Here is a 5,000-nt window from a genome sequence, read left to right as displayed (position 1 = left end):
CAACAATACCTTTGGGATAGAGTGGTGTTGGATGGTGTTCTCACGTTGTCTCAGGGGGAGAAGGAGTATGAGGGAGGGAGGAGGATTATGGGGGAGGGAGGAGGAGTATGGGGGAGGGAGGAGGAGTATGGGGGAGGGACGGAGGGGGGAACAACGCAACGCAACGCAACCCTAACTTGTTTTGGGGCTGAATATACGGTTACCTCTTCAGCCCTCACTACCCGTGTTCAGAAGCTACTAATGAGTTGAGGTCCTCAGGCTGCGTCTAAGGCCCTCTTCAGCTAAACAGGAATGGGGACAGGAGACTCAAGTATTTATTTCTTTTTTCTTTTTTTTCCTTCTGTGTGTGGTCACGTATCCTGTTTTCTTTTTTTTTCGAAATGACGTATATCTCTTCTTGCTTACTCTCTTTGCTTGTTGAAGGTCGAAGCAGGACCAATGGAACGTGGTTTCGTCAAAGAGGATCAAGATATCCATACGTCACCATTCCCACACTCTCTCATCCATCTATCACCCATACACACCCACACCCACAGCACCTAAATCCACCATCCACTCGCAAACACACACCCTCCCATCCACCTCAACCCTACCATCTAACAATCCATTCTCAAGTCGGACTAGACTCTTGAAGGCTCTTGTTGGTGCAGAACGATTAACCTAGTCTGCAGCCCTTGGCACAAACACTCGAGGGGCCCCGCGGTGTCACGCCGGAGGAGAGTGCCGCAACAGGCACCACTTCGCCAACGGCGGTACCCTAGTACCAAAACACGATGGTGAGGATGGTGGGCGTGATGGGAAAAGAGCTGGTACGGGTGGTGGTGGTAATAGGGTGGGTGGTAGTGGTAATAGTGGTGATGGTGGTGGTAATGGTGGTGGTAATCGTGATGGTGATGGTGGTAATCGTGATGGTGATGGTGGTAATAGTGGTGATGGTGGTGGTAATGGTGGTGGTAATGGTGGTGGTAATCGTGATGGTGATGGTGGTAATCGTGATGGTGATGGTGTTAATGGTGGTGGTAATCGTGGTGGTGGTAGTGGTAATTGTAGTGGTGGTATTGGTTGTGATTTTAGTGGTGATGATGGTGATAGTGTTGGTAATAGTAATGGTGGTGGTAATGACGATGATGGTGGTGGCGGTCGTGGTGTCAATGGTGGTGTTGGTGGTAGTTATGGTGGTCATGTTGGTAGTGGAGGTTGTGGTAGTGGTTGTGGTAAAAGTGATTGTCATGGTTGTGGTGGTTATGCCTGCAGCAGCGGCGGCCATTTTGTTGACCACAGATATGACGATAGTGAAAGTAACATTTGGTCATGATAGTGAGGGTAGTAATAATGCCTTTGTGGTAGTGGTAGTGGTAGTGGTAGTGGTAGTGGTGGTGGTGGTGGTGGAGGTGGAGGTGGAGGTGGAGGTGGAGGAGGAAGGTGGTGGTGGTGGTGGTGGTGGTGGTGGTGGTGGTGGTGGTGGTGGTGGTGGTGGTGGTGGTGGTGGTGGTGGTGGTGGTGGTGGTGGTGGTGGTAGTAGTAGTAGTAGTAGTAGTAGTAGTAGTAGTAGTAGTAGTAGTAGTAGTAGTAGTAGTAGTAGTAGTAGTAGTAGTAGTAGTAGTAGTTTGTGCAACAGGATGTCGATCAAAACAAAATGGTTCTTAGCCTTTTTCAGTGCCCGTATCCCTTGATCGAAAAAAAAAATCGTACCCCCATCCAATACAAACACAATACAAACATACGGAAAGGATTTGTGATACAAACCTTACTTTGGTGTCTCATTGTAAATATACAGTACCATGCACTGGCTATCATGACTCGTACCCCCAGGGTCCAAAGTTTCGTAACCCCATGGGGGTATAGGTATCCCAGATTAAGAACCATTGCTTTAGAGGACGGAGAGTAGGGGTCGCTTTGCTGTGAACGTGTTGTGCCTTGCTGCATTGCCTCTGACCCAGGGCAATGGGCTAGATGCAGGGATGACCCGTCTTCCAGGAGGAGCCAAGAAAAGAAGGAGGGAGGGAGGGAGGGAGGGAGGGGTGGTAAATGGAAATTGACTGCGTGGGGATGAACTGGGTGGGAGTGGAATTATGCATTTTGACTTTGGCTACCTCCCTTGTAAGGGGGAAAAAGTCTTTGGTATATGTATGTATGTATGTATGTATGTATGTATGTATGTATGTATGTATGTATGTATGTATGTGTGTATGAGTGTCTGTATGTATGTATGTATGTATGTATGTATGTATGTATGTATGTATGTATGAATGAATGTATGTATGTAATTGTAACTTCACTCTAGCTTGAAGGTATTTTCGAAGTGGACAGTTGGAGCCAATGATAACAAAACATGCAAAATGTCGTGATCTAGTTTGAGATATCCCTAAATATTCACTGTCCTTTTTAGTCTTACAATGGTGCAATAATTGTCTAATAAATTTTATCCAAAAGTCTTTACTTATACTCCAGTAATAAAGTTGTGATTTTTTTTACACGAAACAACCTGACCCAGGCAGATTGTTCCTATCATGGAAATGGCAATGAGAAAAAAAAGGTGGAAGAAGTGGAAGAAAATGTGTAAGAAGAGGAGAAGAAACCTAGAAAGGAGATGGAAAAGAAGGAGGAGAAGAGGAAGAGGAGGTGGAGAAAGAGAGAGGAGAAAGAGGATGCCATAGAGAGAGAGAGAAAAAAAAAGAGGATTTGGTAGGATCTTTTCTCCAGATGACAAATACCATCCAAGACGTTTCTTGCTTGTCAATCTTTGCCCATTCAATCTAGGACAGTCACTCAACTAGATATAATCACTTGATGCTAGTGACGACCAAACCTATTCTCAAAGCCATCGCTTAGCCCAACAACGAATTAAAAAAACAAAAAAACAAAAAACACGTGGAAACCTCACATGCACTTCTCATAGCGTTCCTGCCTGGAACGCATCTCCCCCACCCATCCATCCATTTCGTGTTTACGTAAAACGTGACACCACGCCTTTACCTCGCGTTGCCACTAGGTGCTCAGTGGGTGCTCGCCACTAACCTTCTTTAATCCCCTAATTAGAGAGCGCTCATATGCGGAACCCGAGGGCACTCTTCAGACAGACTTTGAGATGAGGCGCGGTCTCTTAAGCCCTTTTCTTCCAAAAACAACAACAACAGGAATAACAACAACAACAATGATAAACATCGACAGCAACGGCAATAACAACAAACATTCTATCGATACCGTCACAGCAGAACTACTCCGGCGTTCTGTCGTCTCCGTCACTACTACTACTGCTACCACTACTACTACTATTACTACTACTTCCACTCCATCTACTTCCACTCCATCTACTTCCACTTCATCTACTTCCACTTCATCTACTTCCACTTCATCTACTTCCACTCCATCTACTTCCACTCCATCTACTTCCACTTCACCTACTTCCACTTCATCTACTTCCACTTCATCTACTTCTACTTCATCTACTTCCACTTCATCTATTTCCACTTTTCTTTCACTATTTCCACTTCTACTTCCACTACTCATTCTACTTCCACTTCTATATTCCACTTCCACTTCTACTCCCACTTCTACTTCCACTATTTCTTATTCCACTTCAACTTCCACTTCTACTTCCATTTCTAATTCCAAATCTAATTCCACCTCTACTTCTGCCTCTATTCCCACTTCCACTTCTACTTCTATTTACTACTTATACTTCAAATACTTCTATTTCTACTCCCACATCTACTTCCACTTCTTATACTTCCACTTCGTCTAATTTCATTTCTTCCTTTTCTCTCACTTCTTCCACTTCCCCTTCCACTTCTACTACTACCTTTACTGTTCTACTACTTCTACTACTGCTACTATTACTATTACTACTACCACTACTAATAATACTGCCACCACAGCCGCCGCCACATAATCACAACCACCACCACCACATTCTAAAAATTCATGTCATCCACGCCAGGTATTGTCTCTCCATACATTTTTAGCTGTTGCCGTAAGAGAAGTTCTTGTCTTGTAAGAGTCAAGATCTATGTCGGCAGAAATCTGTAAGATCTATATCGATAGAAATCTGTCTGGGCTGAGGCATTAAGTTCTTTTCTTTATGTATGGCGCCTATAGTCTGTCTACCCTCAAATTCTTTTTCCATCTGCGGAAAAAATCTTCCAGATTCCAACTGAATTCCTGTTACTACTAAATGAGTGCATGTAGTTATAGAATAGTCCACATTTGGAAGGAGTTAAAATTAAGTTTTCCTATTATCAGGGCAACGACAACGACAGATACACTGACAGTGACAACGACAGATACACTGACAGCGACAACGACAACAATTACAATGACAGTAACTCCAAGAACAACAAGAACAACAACACCTAAGAAGGACAACACGTTTCTTGCTATTAGGTCACAAAAATCCTGTATCCCTTCCCAGGTGAGGCAAATATTTACAAAATGAATCATCAAGCTGTGGGATAGTGTTTCCAGATAAGATTATCTCGTGAGGTCATCCTACAGAATGACAAAATCACCTTATGTACATAATGAACAACAAGAAGGAACCCAAAACTGAACCCTGAGGAACTCCACTAGAAACATTACCCCATTTGGATTTTACACCGCTTATGGTGACCCGCTGTTTTCTGTTACTGATCCAAGCTCTAATTCATTCAAACACATTTCCTCCTGTGCCATGGGCTCTGATGGCACATCACTTGATTGAATTTATTTCGGTTCCTTTAATGATATCATGCTGGTGAGGGGTTAGTTGAGTCTTTATTCCTTACCACCTTATCCAAACTTACCAAAAACAGCAACAACAACGACGACGACATTATCTAAGACAAAATTATCTACAAAAAGAACTACAAACACAACCACATCCACAGCCAAAACCACAAACTTAACAAAAAAAAAAAAAAACATTAGCTCATCCTATGATCACAACACCACACAACCTAGACCAAACCCTGACTAAACGTCTTCAATGCGTTGACATAAACATCAGCTACGGGGTGGCCACA

At 43.6% G+C, this 5,000-nt stretch overlaps 1 protein-coding gene across 15 annotated transcripts in view; it reads right to left on the bottom strand.

The window, feature by feature from the left end:
- mmd (disintegrin and metalloproteinase domain-containing protein mind-meld) overlaps positions 1-5,000 on the bottom strand; it is a 781,430-nt gene that overhangs the window by 378,639 nt on the left and 397,791 nt on the right. The gene's annotated exons all lie outside the window — the stretch shown is intronic.

The sequence above is a fragment of the Oratosquilla oratoria genome, chromosome 34 (genome assembly GCF_046742065.1).
Source record: "Oratosquilla oratoria isolate Oo_2021 chromosome 34, ASM4674206v1, whole genome shotgun sequence".
Taxonomy (NCBI): domain Eukaryota; kingdom Metazoa; phylum Arthropoda; class Malacostraca; order Stomatopoda; family Squillidae; genus Oratosquilla; species Oratosquilla oratoria.
The sequence above is the reverse complement of the archived record's forward strand: the minus strand, read 5'-3'. Positions and strand labels throughout refer to the sequence as shown.